This window comes from Chiloscyllium punctatum, chromosome 22, assembly GCF_047496795.1.
Source record: "Chiloscyllium punctatum isolate Juve2018m chromosome 22, sChiPun1.3, whole genome shotgun sequence".
NCBI classification, from domain to species: domain Eukaryota; kingdom Metazoa; phylum Chordata; class Chondrichthyes; order Orectolobiformes; family Hemiscylliidae; genus Chiloscyllium; species Chiloscyllium punctatum.
In genome coordinates this window covers 30,864,096-30,882,657 of record NC_092760.1, presented here as the reverse complement: position 1 = coordinate 30,882,657, position 18,562 = coordinate 30,864,096, and the positions used below count along the sequence as shown (strand labels likewise).

Sequence of the window (18,562 nt, the reverse complement as noted above, 5' to 3'; positions counted from 1 at the left end):
CCAAACAGAGCTTGGTCCAGAAAGATCCTATGTAATACAATGTCCAGTCCATACAGACCCTTGTGTAACACAGTATCCAGTCCATACTGATCTCTGTGCAAAGCAATGTCCAGTCCATGCAGCTCCACCTCTGTCACCGATGTTCACTGTCCTTGATTCAGGGCTGCAGTTTGCTCAGAGTCATAAGCTTGTGCCATGGGTTGTCATGTGACTAACCAGACCAATTCTCGACCCATGGACCTTTAGGGAGATGGGGTACGATGTCTATGAGGTGGTAAGAGTCAGAGTGCAAGTTTTGCTTCCTTTACTTTAGATCACTGAAGTCACTTAGCCTCAAGGTAGTGTGGCTCGAAATGCAATGCAGCTGATGGTGACCCATTGTCTCAGCATACTCCTGCCCCACTGAACTCACCTCTACCTACCTCGACACTGTCCTATCCCCCCTAGCCAGGAACTCCCCACATACGTTCGAGACACCACCCACGCCCTCCACCTCCTCCAAGACTTCCGTTTCCCTGACCCCCAATGCTTCATCCTCACCATGGATATCCAATCCCTCTACACCTCCATCCGCCATGACCAGGGTCTCCAAGCCCTCCGTTTTTTCCTCTCCAGACGTCCCCAACAGTACCCTTCCACCAACACTCTCATTTGTTTTGCCGAACTGGTCCTCACCCGTAACAATTTCTCCTTTGAATCCTCCCACTTCCTCCAGACCAAAGGGGTAGCCATGGGCACACGTACGGGCCCCAGCTATGCCTGTCTCGTTGTTGACTACGTAGAGCAGTTGATCTTCCGTAATTACACCAGCACCACTCCCTACCTCTTCCTCTGCTACATTGATGACTGCATTGGCGCCACCTCGTGCTCCCGCGAGGAGGTTGAGCAATTCATCAACTTCACCAACACATTCCACCTTGACCTTAAATTTACCTGGACCATCTCTGACACCTCCCTCCCCTTCTTGGACCTCTCCATCTCCATTAATGACGACCGACTTGACACTGACATTTTTTACAAACCCACCGACTCCCACAGCTACCTGGATTACACCTCTTCCCACCCTATCTCTTGCAAAAATGCCATCCCATATTCCCAATTCCTCCGCCTCTGCCGGATCTGCCTGCAGGAGGACCAGTTCCACCACAGAACACACCAGATGGCCTCCTTCTTTAGAGACCGCAATTTCCCTTCCCACGTGGTTAAAGATGCCCTCCAACGCATCTCGTCCACATCCCGCACCTCCGCCCACAGACCCCACCCCTCCAACCGTAACAAGGACAGAATGCCCCTGGTGCTCACCTTCCACCCTACCAACCTTTGCATAAATCAAATCATCCGCCGACATTTCCGCCACCTCCAAACAGACCCCACCACCAGGGATATATTTCCCTCCCCACCCCTTTCCGCCTTCCGCAAAGACCGTTCCCTCCGCAACTATCTGGTCAGGTCCACGTCCCCAAACAACCCACCCTCCAATCCTGGCACTTTCCCCTGCCACCACAGGAACTGTAAAACCTGTGCCCACACCTCCTCCCTCACCTCTATCCAAGGCCCAAAAGGAGCCTTCCACATCCATCAAAGTTTTACTTGCACATCCACTAATATCATTTATTGTATCCGTTGCTCCTGATGCAGTTTCCTCTACACTGGGGAGACTGGGCGCCTCTTAGCAGAGTGCTTTAGGGAACATCTCCGGGACACCCGCACCAATCAACCAAACCGCCCCGTGGCCCAACATTTCAACTCCCCCTCCCACTCTGCCGAGGACATGGAGGTCCTGGGCCTCCTTCGCCGCCGCTCCCTCACCACCAGACGCCTGGAGGAAGAACGCCTTATCTTCCACCTCGGGACACTTCAACCCCAGGGCATCAATGTGGACTTCAACATTTTCCTCATTTCCCCTTCCCCCACCTCACCCTAGTTCTAAACTTCCAGCTCAGTAACTGTCCCCATAACTTGTCCAGACTTGTCCTACCTGCCTATCTTCTTTTCCACCTATCCACTCCACCCTCTCCTCCTTGACCTATCACCTTCATCCCCTCCCCCACTCACCCATTGTACTCTATGTTACTTTCTCCCCATCCCCACCCTCCTCTAGCTTATCTCTCCACTCTTCAGGCTCACTGCCTTTATTGCTGATGAAGGGCTTTTGCCTGAAACGTCGATTTCGAAGCTACTTGGATGCTGCCTGAACTGCTGTGCTCTTCCAGCACCACTAATCCAGAAACCAGTTTGGCCAATTGGTCATAAGTTCCTCCCAGCCTTCCTTGTAACACTGTTCAGTCCGTACAGCTCTCTTTTCAAGCTATAGAGTAACTTGTTTGCTCAGCCTGTTTAATTTGCCATAAACTGTGCAAAACGTTTCATGGATAAATCATTGTTTTCAGAGAATAATAACCTGCACTAGTCTGCTGTCAAATCTTTAGTAATTGATGTGCCAGTGATATATAAATTCAAATATTTTTCCAAGTGAGTATACTGTTGCCAGTCAGCCCTGCTTGTGAATGTGTATTAATTCAGGCAAGATCTGTCACACTTTGTTGGATGCTTTTCATTGAGATACCACCTCAGTGAAAAGACAGATTAGAAACTAACATGAAAACAAAATATTTCCTAACCCACATTCTGCCATCAGCAATTTCAAAGTATACACACTGCAGACGTTGATGGAACTGAAATAAATTGAAATGTCTTCAAAGTGAGGACACATCTCTCACCTCGTTGATGTCTCATATCACACTTTTTCCCATCATTAATGAAACGATGAAAAGAAATAAACTTTCTTCTTTGCCAATTCTACAGCAGCGAGACGTCAATGCCAATTTGTCATCCTAATGGTGTGGGATTTTCTGTCAAAAAGGAAGATGAGAGTTTCCTTTCTGCAGCTTTTCATGTTGTGTGGGTTGCAAAGCAAACTCAAGGTAAGATCATAGAATGATGTAACACAGAAGAAGGCTATTCAGTCCATCATAGCTATGCCAGCTCTTTCAAGTAGCTGTCCAACTGCTCCCACTCATTTGCTCCTTCCTCATAGCCATCCAGTTTTTCTTTCCTTTTCAAGTACTTCTCCAATTCCATTTTGAAAGGTACAATTTAATCTCTTTTTTTACCATCCTATCAAATAGTGCAAAACTCACAGCTCATTGCTTATGCAAAAATCTCCACATCTCTCCTCTTCCAATATTCTTAAATGGTTACCAACCATCTTTCCACCAGAAGCAGTTTATTCTTAATTACGAAGCAAAACCATCATCAAACTATACAACCTTGCTGTAAAGAGAGTCATGTTGCCCAAAGCTTTCATCAGACAAATGCAAGATTAGCAAATTTCAGACAATACCTCAATTTGTTCCTTGTTTGTACAGTTGTGTCACGTATACAGTTTCTTGATGTCACAAAACTTCAATATTGCTGGAAAGAGTTGGAATAAGCTCTCCCCTTGGGTAATAGAAATGGAACCAGTCAATGATTTCAAATAAAATTGATGGCTACTTAAAAGAACTAAACTTAGAGGGCAAATGGGGAATGGGATTTAACTGGATTGGTCAGTTGACAACCAACATGGACCTAGTGGGCCCAATGGTCTCCTTTCCTGAGAAAAATGATTGTATTGTCTGAAATTTCAGAAAAATTTTCCTTGCATGCATCAGGACAGTTACAAGAACGCCAAATTTCAAATTTGGTCAGGCATGCCCTTCTGTCTCAGATATATAAAACAGTGGCTTGATGTCATAGGATCTGAATATTGCTGAAAAAAAATGACATTTTGCCAAGGTTTTTCATCTTGCATTCGTCAGGTCAGATGCAAGAGAAACCAAATTTCAAACAATACCTCAAACTTCATCCAAAGCAGGAAGTGTGTCAGATGGAATTCTATTGAGAGAAGACTGAGTACGCACTCTCACCGTTCGGTTATGAGTTAGAATCTGATAAAGAGATACTGCCACATCCACAAGTGACTGTACCCCTATAATATGGTGGCATACAGTGATAATTCATCAAAGGGATGAATTCCACCCTGTGAACTCACATATCTTCAGGCTAACTAACATCTAACAAAAGTCACTTAATCCATTATAGGAGACATTAATCTCATTTCCTCAAACAAGATTCAAGTCCAGTTACCAAACAAGAAAAAGTGAATGCCTCTGGCACAAAATTGCGAGCATTCTCCTCTTATTTTCCCTCTAATAATCAGTAACGATAAAGTAATATTTAAATAATGAATGGATTTGTCCATGAATTCTCTTTAAGACTGTAAAACAATGGAGCAGGCCATTCAGCCCATCGAGCCTGTTCTGCCATTCAATGAGATAATGGCTGATTTTATAATCTTCAACTACATTTTCCTGCCTTCCCCCTGCTCTCCCCCACAACCTTTGATTCTCTTTTCGGAAGTAGTTCCAATTTTGTTTCAATCCCACTACCCAACCCTTTCCCTCCAAACATACGCTTCAGCTAAATGTTTTGTGCTTGCATTCCTTCATTTCAGGTGATGAGAGGAAACTTTTGCCTCATTCCTCCCTTCAGATCTGTGAGTAAACTTCTCCTCCCTGTTTCCTTTGTTGCCTTGGGTTATTTTTGGATATCACCTTCTTTTTCTGTATGCATTGCTCGAGGTTTACCAATTAGCTTGGGATTTGTTCCCAGGGCCTCAGTTTTTACGTCTGTTTTGAGATGCTTATGCTTTACTCGTGTTAGATTATGTGCCGGGGGTTCTCCATGGAGCTGGTCCTCTGGAGACAGTTGTCTACAGTTGTCAGCTTAAATGACAATTTTACATTGGCATTTGGGTGTTGTGGGAAATAAATAATTACTATGGTTTCAGTGTGCAACTCTCTACAATTTAAATTCTGCTCTACTGCAGCCCTTGAAATTCGAAGAAAAGGTACAAGCACTGCAGACAATTCCGAGAAAGGATATATGGCCGATTCCTGAAATGAGAGGGCTGTATTGTGAGCAAAGATTTTCGTCCTGGAACTTCACTCCTTGATGGACAATAGCAGGACTTCAACTGACACCTTTAAGGTTTGAATGTTTCTGGAGTCATCAGATCCAGGTTAGTTGCTCTGTCAGGGCAGCATTTTAAATTAGTTGGAAGCAGTTTGACGTCAAGATTGTCAAAAAAAATACAACAAATTGATTCAATATAGGCGTGAGAACAGCACCAAAAAAGTATGGAAAACATAGTTGAAATTTGTTAAATAGAGAATTTGTGGCCTGCACCTTATGGTTTTTTTTTCAAGTTTTACGAAGAGTTTTGTCTGCAAGACTTATTGAATTGTCTCAGCTGTTCATCCCAAACTCACCCCACTAACTACCTGGCCCCACCCTCCTATCGCACCTTCTTGTCCAATGTGAGCTTGACTCTAGGACTAAAAGTATCAAAGTGTATGGGGAGGAAAATGGGAAGAGGATACCGAGTTGAGTTGATTTGATTTGTTGTTACCCCATAAACAGAAATACAGTGAAAAGTGTTGTTTTTGCATGCTGTGCAGGCAGATTGTATCATACAAAGTGCATCAGGGTAGCAGAACAGAGTGCAGAATATAACGTTACAACTGCAGGTAAGGTGCAGAGAGAGAGATATCAATATTACCATTTGAGAGGTCTGTTCAAAAGTCTGATAATAGCGGGGAAGAAGCTGTTCTTGAATCTGTTGATATGTGTACTCAAACTTTTATGTCTTCTGCCCAATGGAAGAGAGTGGAAGAGTGTATAACTGGGGTGGGAATGGTCTTTGATTGTGTTGGTTGCTTTCCTCAGGCAGCGAGAAGTACAAATGAAGTCAAATATATGGAAGGCTGGTTTGCCTGTTGGATGGGGCTGCGTTCATGACTCTGTAATATTTTGGGGTCTTGGGAAGAACAGTTTCCATATCGTGCTATGATGCATCCAGATAGCCTCGTTTTATGGTGCATCTATAAAAATTGGTAAGCATTTTTGTGGACCTGCTGAATTTCCTTAACCTCCCGAGGAAGTAGAGGCATTGTTGTGCTTTCTTGATAGTTGCTTTGATGTGGGTAGACCGGGACAGATTTTTGGTGATCATCACTCCCAGGAACTTGATGCTTTCGACTATCTCCACCTCAGCACCTCAGAGGTGGATGATCAGCCATGATCTTATTGTATGGTGGAGCAGGCTTGAAGAGCCAAATTGGCTATTCCTGCTCCAATTTTCTATGCTTCTATGTTTCTACTACTCACTGTAGTTGGAAGTTCTTGCCTCTGCCAGGGTATCCTGGAATTGACCAGCCGTGTTGATACCTGTGCCATCTTTAAATGCACATCCAGACAAGTGCTAGAACTCTACTACTGCCCTGCAAGGCTGCACACACTCCTAGAGGCCTTGGTAGATAAGGAGAAATTGGTGTCACGATTCACTGACAGACTCCTGGAGGCCCTAGTGGATTGGGAAGGTAGAGAGGAGCAATGGCCTCTTCCCTCAGGACTGAGGAAGAGGCCACGATGCCAAGCGCTGACAGCCTGGACTGAGGTTGCCACCCAGGTCAGCATGAATTCACTGGATAGCATCAGTGCCGACCCACTTTCAGCTCAATCATTCCTTTCCTTTCTCTCTTTCGACGGAAATCAGCCTTCATTATGGCCAAGAGAGCCAGAACATGTGGTGGGGTGCCTGATGCTAGTTTCCTCAGCCTCTACGAGAAGTGGACCCAGAGAGAACCAGGACTAGGTTGGCAGAGATACTGAAACATCCACACCCTGGTAACTGAGTTAAAGGAAATAGTCCTTGCAAAGCAACTCTTACACTAAGCCCACTTTCACCTGCCACAACATATAACCCTTGGCCATGAAACCTTCTCTCTTCTTAATCAGCAATATACCCACGGTCTTAGTGGGCAAGAGGGAATGAGCAGGGGTGGCTCTGAGGAAACATGGGCAAGGCTGCACCTGCAGTCCCCACCAGTGCAGATACTGATGCCTCAAAGGGAACATTAGATTTAAAAAGTATGGGAGCACTGTCTGATGAGAGCATCACTGCAACAGCTCAGTGACTGGTGAGTAAGAAACAGCCCTGGCTGCTGGCTCTTGACGGATGGCCAAAGGCCAGGCACCTACTCAGCCGCAGGCAGGAGGGGGTCCCCATGGAGACCCAAGTCCCTCGGTCACAGGATCTGCTGGACACATAGATGGAGCTACAGTCAAGACATTGGTCCCTTTTGTCAATGGTGTGGCACCAGGGAGATGGGGCGCCATGAGCTCACTGAGTGCTCCTTCCCACAAGAAGATGGGGTTGCGCCAGGAGGCAATGAACTAGAGGAGGAAACACGCACACACATTTTCTCACATACATTTACACACACACACACACACACACACACACACACACACACACACACACACACACACACACACACACACTACCCTACCTTTAGGAGTTCAAGCTGAACAGGGTGCACCTGCCCCTGGGTATGTCTGGCTCCTCTTGATGCAAGTACCCTTGCAGTCATCCAACTCGAAGGCCAAGGGGCTCCACGAAGGCAGAATCAAAATATGTGGCATTGGAAAAGCACAGCAGGTCAAGCAACATCCGAGGAGCAGGAGAGACAATGTTTCAGGCATAAGCCCTTCATCAGCTCATTCCTGATGAAGGGCTTATGCCCAAAACCTCGACTGTCCTGCTGCTCGATGCTTCCTGACCTGCTGTGCTTTTCCAGTGCCACACCTCTTGACTCTGACTCTCCAGCATCTGCAGTCCTCACTTTCTCCTCCACTATAAGGCAGGCTCCCTCTGTGGAACTCAGGACTGTGTTGAGATATAGTGGGGTGGATAAGAAGGAAGAAAGTGCTTTAAGGGCAGATTGCTTTTCACAGTGAGCATTAGTTTGCGCATACAGTCTGTTCTGCTATAACACAGTAGCTGCGTTCTCATGTGACCTTGTTTAATAGAAAATCACACAATAGAAATAACGGGGCCAATGGGAAAAATAGGGTTGGGCGAACCGCCAAAAACATCAGTAAAAATCAAAACAAAAGTAGTAGTTAGTCGAACACAAATGATACCACAGTTTAAGTAAATGTTGAAATTATACATTTTAATAAAATAATACAATAAATGTTACACTTCAAAGGGTTTCTGAGTTTGCTGAGTTACAGCATTATAGTACAAAAGGGGATGAGGGTCAGCATTAGCATCATCATCACTTTCAGGTGCAGTTCTGGCTACAGTGTTGCAACAAAATAAAATATTTAGTCCAGAAATGGATGGCTGTGGTTCATTGTCCTCAGACTGTTTCTTGGAGGGTGGTTTATAAAAGGTATCTCGTGTTTGCTGCTTTGCCGTCTTTCCTCTTTCATGAAGAAGCTGTTCAGAGGGTGTCAGATAAAACTTTACGCCACTGACTGCTAGCCTGCTGCATTCTACAATGTAGTCATTGTCTTCGAAGAGCTTCTCAGCTTCCCTCAGGACAGAAGACAAAAGAGAAATGGAAAGGTCTCGTGGTGCTGCATCCTGGACTTGGTCGTCTCCAGCTCCAGCTTCAATTTGCCCTGCAGCAACAAATTGCTGTAGATCAGTCTCCATTTTGTCCAATCCAACTTGCTTTGCGAGAGCGACACAATAATCTTTGATTGCTGGAAGCCCCTCTGACAGTTCAACACCTTTAAAATCATGAAGAAAATCTGGGAGAAGCTGCTGCCAAACTGCATGCAAGTAGCCCTTCCTGCCATCACCCCAGGCCTCCACAGTGGTGTCAATAGCACTCTTGATGTTAAAGCTCTTTCGAAATTGAAGAAAACTGTCCTCATTAACCCCCTCAGTCGCTGCAATCAGCCTCATGAATGTGCACCTTAAACAATAAGCTTTAAAAGCTGCTATTGCACCCTGGTCCACGGGTTGAATGTGAGAGGTTGCTGTTCAGAGGTAGAAATAGCACTTTGCTGTTTTCAGAAAGCTCACCAATCGTGGGAGGATGGCTCCGTGCATTGTCAGAATGAGGAGAATCTTGAAATCCAAAGCTTTTCTTCTACAATAATTTCTTTAAAAATTCTCAAAAACATCAACAATAAGATCATAAAAATTTGCCCCGTCATCCTATCTACTTTGTTTGACCTAAGTGGACTTAAGGTAACCGGGGACGGAATCAGGTAATAGCAAACAGGAGTTCACATTTTTAAAAAATGGGTCCCCAATTCACCAATCTCATTACAGACAAATCACGCATGATGAAATGCGGAAAATGATCTGTATGCTGTCACCTTTGTAAAAACATGTTCACTTTCCAGTCATCTCTGGGTGGTGCAAGGGCAAGGTGAAGCCACCAATCCTTCTCCTGACTGAATGTTCCAATGTGCAAAGTGAGCAGCTCCTGTACCATGTACAGGCAGTGAGTTACTCCCAGGCCATTGCGACTTTAGATCCATCTCACCAGGTGCACAGACACTGTTATTGTGTCACAGGCTTTTGGTGAAGTTCAGTCTTAATCCTGCTTGAAATGGTCAGAGTGTGGGGGGGGGTGGCAGGGAGCTGGACTGCACTGAGTGGGTTAATGTTGAGGGGTCATGTGTTGTGCTGAGGCCACATGTGAGCCTTTACACTCTGCATGACATGCCACAGGATAAAATGGGAATGTGGGAATGATCTGGGCATCCAGGTAAGTTTGAAGTGAGTGAGTGAGTGATCAGCCCTGAGAGCAGCCTGGTCCAATCCATAATTGGCTTACTGTCCCTCCGTACACTGTTTTTCCAGTGACATTGCAGTGGAGTTGCCAGTATGCCCTAAGGTAGTGCAGAAACAGACTGTAAATGGATTGGAGAGGTGCCACGATGACGCAGAGATGGTAGCAGGTATCAAATGCCGAATTCCGCAGATGCGGGGAGCTTAAAACCCCTGCACAGGAGAATGCTCAAAGACATTCACATCAGGATTCCAAGATTGTGGTGCAGAAGAACTGGAGTCACCAGGCACCTGCTCAGACTTCCACGTCGGGAATTCTGTGCCTGTCCTGTGATATGGTATGGAGCTGCATATTAATGAGGTGGGATTCAGAGTAAATGAGAGTGCCGACGAGCAATAATCCCCATTAATTGACAGAACCTCAACTTGATGCTTGGAGTCTAATCGGAAAGTGCAACCAGTTGCTCCCGATATTGTGAAAGACCTTACTCAATTAACTCACACAATTTGGCCACATTTCATTCCACGTCACTCAGGTCCTCATAAGATCCCATCTTGGACCAGCTATTTGAGATCAAAAAAAAACTTGAAACCAGATGTCCCAACCCTGCTATGTGCTTAAGGCCAGATTTCAGTGAAGCTGAAAGGTGTGTGTGTGTGTGTGTGTGTGTGTCTGAGCGAGAGAGACAGAAATTTCAGCCTGCAATCAACATTCAGGTCCAAATTTTAGCAGAAGTCAGTTCCGTGTCAATTATGGTGAATTTTGTGGAGGGTTTCTCTCTGCGAGCCCTAGTGAGATTTCTCAGACTATTTTTCAAAACTCACTTCATGACCCCTATGGCACTCTACTCATCCTAACTTCCTTACTAGCCCAGCTACAAACTGGGTCAAAAGCTGCGAGGCAGGAGTTGCCTTTTATTGCACAAGTAGTGAGAAGGGAACCGAAATGAAAGTCTTCTGAGGACACAAAGGTAGCATGGCTGACACTTCATTGCAAATACAAGAAGTAGAATTAACGTTATTGTCACATGTACTCACATGAAAAGTTTACAGTGCCATCTCAGGTACCAAGGTACCTAGGTACGGATTCTTAAGTACAAATTCTTCAGGAAAATCTTAGAAAAATAAAAAAGTAAAAAGTCCAGCAATAAATTAGAAGACAGAGAAATAAGCATTCAGAATAACAGACCTTCTAACCCAGACCACTTTGAGGCCGGGAGTGCCGGGAGGTTGAGTCCACACTGAGGCTGGGAGTTCGAGTCCCACGCTAAGGCTGGGTGTTCGAGTCCACACTGAAGCCTGGAGGTTGAGTCCACGCTGAGGCCTGGAGTTTGAGTCCACGCTGAGGCCGGGAGTTCGAGTCCCCACTGAGGCTGGGTGTTCGAGTCCACACTGAAGCCGGGGAGTCTGAGTCCACGCTGAGGCCAGGCGTTCGAATCCACACTGAGCTGGGAGTATGGGTCCACACTGAGGCCAAGAGTTTGAGTCCACGTTGAGATCTGGAGTTTGAATCCACATTGAGGCCAGAGGTTTGAGACCATACTGAGGTCTGGAGACCACACTGAGGCCCGGAGTTTGTGTCCACATTGAGACCGGGAATTTGAATCTACACTGAGGCCGGGAGTTCGAGTCCACATTGAGGCTGGGAGTTCGAGTCCACATTGAGGCTGGGAGTTCGAGTCCACACTGAGGCTGGGCATTCAAGTCCACACTGAGGCTGGGAGTTCGAGTCCACATTTAAGCTGGAGTCTGTGCTGGCTTTTATCCTGGACATCGCTGATGCCCCCAAGGACCGAAGGTAAAAGGAAAAGGGGAAAACATGAAAAGAGACAGAAAAAAATGAAAGAAATGGATAGAGTGGGTGAGCTCTGGCTCAGGAGTTCTGCTCCACTCGAAATGGGACTATTTGGCCCCACCCTTTTGGCGCTGATCATTTGGCCCCACCCTTTTGGCGCTGATCATTTGGCCCCACCCTTTTGGTGCTGATCATTTGGCCCCACCATTTTGGCTCTAAACTGTTTTGACGCTCGTTACTTTGGCACTGAACTGTTTTGGCGCCAATACATATAGATAACCATCGTGTAAAAATTTTGGCTTGTCTCTCTTGCTTAGAATGTTTTCAGCCATTTCTGGTATGGGCTCTACAAGAAAATAGAAAGAAAATTGTATCACAGCTTTCCAATGTGAAGACAGAAGGGCTGAAGTATCATCAAGGCAGTAGATGACTATTAACAATTGTTAAATGAGAAAATGATTACAAAACAAGATTTGAATCTACAGTGGGTCATTACAGTTTTGACTATCAACTCTTGCTAGTTGAGGAAATTACATCGGGTCGTTAGTCATCCTCTCTTCTTTAACCAAACAAGACTTTTTTAAAATTCTGAATTGGTGCCAGAACAGCTCAGCGCCAAAGTAATGAGCACCAAAACAGTTTAGAGCTAAAACGACGAGGCCAAATGATCAGCACCAAAAGGGTGGCGCCAAACCATACCTGATCCTGCTCCACTGCCATCTTGGAGATCACAATACACAAATATGCATTTGTAATCTATTGATATTTAAGAAATAAAATATGCTTGTTACCTGTCCTTAACACTATGCCATCTTCAAACCCTGTGTAAGGGAGCGCCACATAGTCTAATGTCTTCTCATTGCTCTTTGTGGGGCTATCATGAACTGGAAAGCCTTCAAACAGCTTTCAGTTTTATTCAGCAACAGCAGAAGCAAAGAAACAGCAAACGATGAAAGGCTTCAGCCCCACTCTTAAAGTCTGTGTTGATGCCCAAGAAGAATAGTACTGATATTGATGAGCTCCTCTTCAAGGGGTGGGCAATGATGGCCAGGAAGGATGTGCATATGGCAAAATATCCAGAACTGGTAGACAAAATGAGAAATGGAAGCCATACAGTTTATGAAATCCCATAGTTATGTAAAGGAGCAATTTGCTTGGTGATACTTGGCACTTGATAAACAAAGGCATTCAGTACCTAGTGACTATCTTCTCCTTCAATTATTCCTGCTGGTCTACATCGCCAGACCCATCCAGAGAGTGCCAGGCCAAGAGGTAAAGGTCTGGGTGAGACCGTGCAGCTCATCTTTGCAGTGAACCTGACAGAGACACTTATAAACAGCCTGTTCCTTTTGATGCAGACAAAAACATTGGTGTTGGTGCAGCCACAGAATTCAAGTATAGAGGCAGATCTGGCCTCCTGGCCAACCTCAGTAAATGTGTCAAATTTGCTGTGGAAAATAAAGTCAACTGAAAAAGAAACAAAAATGTTGTTTGGCTTCTGGGACCAAACAGGAACCACTTGCCTTGCGAGTAGCAACAAATTTGCAGTGAATAAGTGATCACTGTGTCTCTGCAGAAAATGACGTTGAGCATGATAGACTCTGAGCCTCCTGTGCATCCTGAGCAGAGCTCCAACTGCAATCTCCTCATGTGGAGCCTGGTTGGCAGCCAGTGGAGGGTGCTGCTGGTCCTCAGTTTGTTGACACATCTGTTCCCTCTTCTTTCTTTCTTCGTCTTCACTGCACTCTGACGGTAACCCCTGCTGTGGCTGGATCCATTTGTCATGGTTCGCCAATTGATTCATTCAATGATGGTGTGTGGGGAAATGTCCGATATATAACAGACCCTTGGCACTGTGAAGCCAGTGCTCGCTTCACTTACACATGATGGTTTGGCTTAGTCCCCCATACAATAGGAGATGGAGAACTTCGACAAGGAATGCCTCTAAATGAACCTTTGAAATAGGGAACATATAGAATGAATAGAATGGAATAGAATAGAATAGAATAGAAATATATTGTCACATGCCTTCTGCATGAAAAATACAGTGAAAGGTTTTATAAGTTCCCACACCACGGTGCCTATGTTGTTGACAGAAGCGTACATAATAGTGATAAAATGTAAAATTAAGACAAGTTCATTACAGTTCAGCTGACAGCTCCTGGGCTCAGGGTAACCCTATTAAGGAATGATGAAATACCTTGAAGATGCAGCTGGACTGAGACTGGTATTCTGGACCAAGACCACCAATCAGGAACGAGACTGCAATTCCGGACCAAGACCACCATTCTACAATGAGACTGTCATTCTGGAATGAAACCGTCATTTCGGACCAAGACCGCCATTCCTGCCATGTCAGGCTAAGACCACCATGCCGGGCTGCTGTAAGCCACCTCACCACTAGGCCTGGAGTAGCCTCCTGTTCACCATCCAATGCTCCTCCAGACGCTACCGCCAATCCACCATCCGCCCCTATCATCAATAGCCTCTCAATGCAATACAAGCCATGCTGCTCAAATATAATTGATGGTAATGCTATATGATTACCCCTACCCCACGCCCCCCTTTCATCTCCCATCCTCTCATCACCCAAGAAAGACAGCATTGCATTGAAGAACATGTAGGTGCAAATTTGCAATTGAAAGGGAGAGGAAATCAGCTTTGTGTCCTTGTATAGCCTTGTATTGTATTTGTAAATTGTACCCAGTACTCCCAAGTATCAATTTTATGGTTGTCTGTGATTACTTCTGCTTCACAGAGATAACTATTTGCCATCTGCAAAGGCCAATGGCATGGTCAGGATTGTGTGTGACCAAGCTTTGCAGCCTACTCATTTGGATGCATTTCACGTACAGGGTGCTATGATTACAAATAACTTCGACCTGTTCTGTGAAAGTGCCTGCTTCAAGCAATTAGCTCTTGAAGGGTTTCACATTGCTCACAAGTAAAGCCTGCCTGCTCAGACAGTAACATAGAAAATAGAAGGAGGACTAGGCCATTCGGCCCTTTGAGCCCTCTCCACCATTCAATAAGATCATGGTTGATCATTTAATTCAAAGGGCGTTACCCCATTTACTCCTTTGATCTAGTTACCGTAAGAACTATATCTAACTCCTTCTTGAAAACATTCAACGTTCTGGCCTCAACCGCTTTTGGTGACATAGCAACCCACAGGCTTACCATTCTCTGAGTGGAGCAATCGCTCATTGTCCCGGTCCTAAATAGTTTACCCTGTACCTTTATATTGTGAGCCTTGGTTCTGGATTCCCTGGTTATTGGGAACATGCCTCCCAATATTAGTGCCCTTCTGCATCCCAGAATGCTGCCTCCAATGTCAGAATTGACTTCCCCAAAGTAATTCTCTGATTAAAAGACAAATTCTCCTCCCATTCCAGATACTTGGACTTTCGGTGCACATTTAGAATCCGTGGGGATACAGAAGGCAACATAGCTTTGCTCAGTGAGCTGCAAGTTCAACCTGGTAATCAAGGGAACCCTGAACCTCCACGTCCCTTTCTTCTTGAGCTCATCAGTACTGAGCTTCTTCACCTTCCCACCCAACTCATTCATTTAACTCCCAACAATATTTTTTTTATGCAGGCCAGTTTGAGAGTTCAGCTTGTGATAAACCAAGAGAGATGGGTCAATGATGGATTGTACCCGGCTGTTTATGAACAATGGGAGCATTGCAAAGATGCCACTTCCATCAGTCAAGCTGAATAATATAAATCCACACTGTTGTGTGACAGTGACTGCTTTACTTTATTACTCTCACAGTGGTGCATTTTATGAGATGACTGTAGGTTTAATCCTCAACACCAACATGGGTAATTCTTTGTCTCCCACAGCGTGGTTCACACACCATTTCCACACCTTGGGGTGAGGTGAGGAGAAGATCATAAAGGACCTTCACAAAACAAGCAGCTACATTGTGGAACAGACCCAAGATTTAAACAAGATGATGGAATTTGTGAATAATTATCCCAATAGTGTCTTGATTTTGTGAATTGTTGCACCGTGTGTTCACTAATCCCTGTAATTAAATTAAATTTCACAGGTTAAATCTCTTTTCAGGTTTTCTTCATAAAAATCTTTTGATCTATTGGCTGTGGCCCTTCATAAATTAAGCTTGTGGTTGAGATAACTCAATTTCCATCATGCTCAATTCTCCAATAATGTTTGTAATTCACTTTAATGTTGAAAGTCATATGTGCTTAAAATGTGCTAGTTGGAAAAACAATCACATTGAAACAACCAGAAAGACCAACCAGAAACTTTCAGTACGCCTCTGCAATATTGGTGACCATTTCTAACTGCTAGTGGCAACTGAAATGCAACCAGCACCAATCTACCTCCAACCACAAAGTTCAAATGGAGAGAACCTATGCTAAATTGTAAGGATCATAGATTTAGAAGAATGAGCTTAATCAACAAATATTCTTTTGCCTAAAATAGAGCTGTGTGCATGCTCAAATGCAGGAAGAAGTCTCCTGAAACATGGTGCTCTACTTTTGGAAAGGTCATCATTAAATACACAGACATCATATTGTATTATATGATAATGTAATAGAAGTTTATTTTATTCATTGGGAAGTGGGCATTGCAAGCTGTTCCATCATTTATTGCCCATCCCGAGGTGAAGGTCTGAGCTGCTTTCTTGGATCACAACATTCCATTTAATTTAGGTAGATCCAAAATGCCATTAGCAGGGGTGTTCCAGGATTCTGGCCCAGTGATACTAAAAGAACAGAAATATATTTCCAAGTCAGGATGGTGAGTGTCTCTGAGGGAACTTGCATGAGTTGTTATTTACATGTCTCAGCTGCCCTTGTTCTTCCAAATGACAGAGGACATGGGTTTGGAAGGTACTGTCTAAGGAGCCTTGGTGAATTTCTGTAGCGTATCTTTTAGATGGTACACACTGCTGCTACTGAGCATTTGTGGTGGAGAGAGTGAATGTTTGCAGATGTGGTTCAAGTCAAGGGAGCTGCTTTGTCCTGGATAAGTGTTGTTGGAGCTCCATTCATCCAGGCAAGTGGGGAGTATTCCATTACACTCCCAATTATGGTTTGAAAATGGTGGATAGGCTTTAGGGAGTCAGAAGGTGAGTTATTCACTGCAGGAATCCCAGCCTTTGACCTGCTTTTGTAGCCATTGATAAGGTTAGTCCAGTTGAGTTTCTAGTCAATAACCTGTACAATTCAAAGACTTGGATAAAGAACTTGTCAGAAGACGACTCTCAGACACAAAAAAAACTGTCCTAGTACGAGGGATAAACTTCAACCACAGGAATGTGGACAAAAAGGACTTCCTAGCAGCACTGGAATCCACCCTGAAAGACAACAGACTTACGGAAGAATCCAGCAGGTCATCAGATAGACAGTAGCACCAACACTAAGCACAGACATCCACTACTTCCTCAGTAAGTTCATTCCACACGTGAACCACTGTCTGTGTAAAAAGTTAGACTCTCATGTCTTTTTAAAATCTCTCTCCTCTCACCTTAAAAATGTACCCTCTAGTTTTGAACATCCCCCCTCCCCCATCCTAAGGAAAAGACAATTACTGTTAACTCTATCTTTTGTACAAGTTTGTTGTATAAACTTCTATCAAGTTACCTCTCAACCTCCTACATTCCAGTGAGAATAGTCCCAGCCTATCCAGAATTTCTTTATAATTCAAGCCGTCTATTCATGGCAACATCCCCATATTCCATTTTTTTTTGCCTGAACTGAGGAGATTCTGAACGCTCTTGGTTTTTTTTTTGTTTTGTGTTTAACTTAAAACCCCCTCACAAACACCAAACAGCAGTAGTGTTTATTTTCCCCAGCACCCTTGTCGTGTGTGTGCAGGTGTAGGACACAGTGAAAATAAACAAGTGTAGAAATCTTTATTCATATTCCACCATCAGGAAGAAACACCTGAGTGGCCAGTGACAAGCAGTGCCCTTCTCAGCACAGGGCGATGCCTAAGTGATCAAAAAAAGTGAAGGGGAGGGCAGGGGTTAAATCAAAATAGAATCGGAGGGGGAAATAAAACAATCCACACCCCATAATGCCCACCTCTCCCTGAAAACCTTGAGGGTGTTAGTGGATACCGCGTCCTCCTTCTCCAGGGACATCCAGGCCCAAATGTAACCACAGAAGCGGGCAGGCAATCGGGCCTAATGACTCTCTCTATGGCCCACTGCCTGGACCTGTTTAAGGTCATCCTGGCCAGGTACAGGAGCAGACCCACGAGAAGATCCTCTGACCTGCCCTCCCCCCTTCACACCAGGTGCCAAAAAATCAGAAACATGGGGCTGAAGTGCAACCAAAAGCATAAAAGAAAATCTTTCAGGAAACCAAAAAGAGAGTGCAAATGCCCACACCCAATATATACATGGTCCACAGATTCCACAGCACTCCACAGGACAAACTGTTGGGCTGAGAGTCCCTGAACCACCGCAATCTGTGGTTGCAGGGGACTGACAAATGCAGCACCCTCCACCGCAGATCCGCGAGAGAAAGGGAGCCCTCTACTGGAGATCCCCACTGCCAGTGGCAAATGGGCACACCAAGGCATGCCCAGGTGGTGGATGAGGGAGAAGAGGTGGATGGGGTGCAGCAGCAGTCGATAAATGACCTGCCATTTTACGTCCTGAAGGGGGACAAAAAAAAACTCCGGAGGCAGCTCAGGCTGTGGATCACAGGCTCCCGCAGGAAGTACAGGTCCTTGGGGCCAATGTGAAACTCAGCCCGGGCAGGGGTGGGCGCAGACATTTACTGCTGCCCTGGTTCTGCGGCAGCGTCCAGCCCAGGCCCCTGCCACCCAGCACGTCCCTGACCCTGATCACCCTCATCACCACGGCCCTCTCCTCCGACAGCCACTCGAACCCACAAGTACGGAAGTGCAGATTCCTGAGCAACAGCTGCCTTACAACAGCGTCTACTCCTGCCTGAAGGTAGGTGCGACGTGATACGACCATATTCCAGACAGTGATCAGGTCCTGGTAAAAGACAGACAGCGTCCTGAGAGCGACCTCCAAGCCGTCACAGTCAATAAATAGGAGCTGCATGCTGTAGTTGAGGTTACACAACTGGTGGAAAAAATACATCGCCAGAGCGCACCATTGGGGAGGAGGCTCA

General features: G+C 45.2%; 1 pseudogene; it reads left to right on the top strand.

Annotated features, from left to right (window-relative positions):
• Window positions 1-9,566: 9,566 nt before the first annotated feature.
• Window positions 9,567-12,906, top strand: LOC140493882 (small ribosomal subunit protein eS10-like; annotated as a pseudogene).
• Window positions 12,907-18,562: the final 5,656 nt, after the last annotated feature.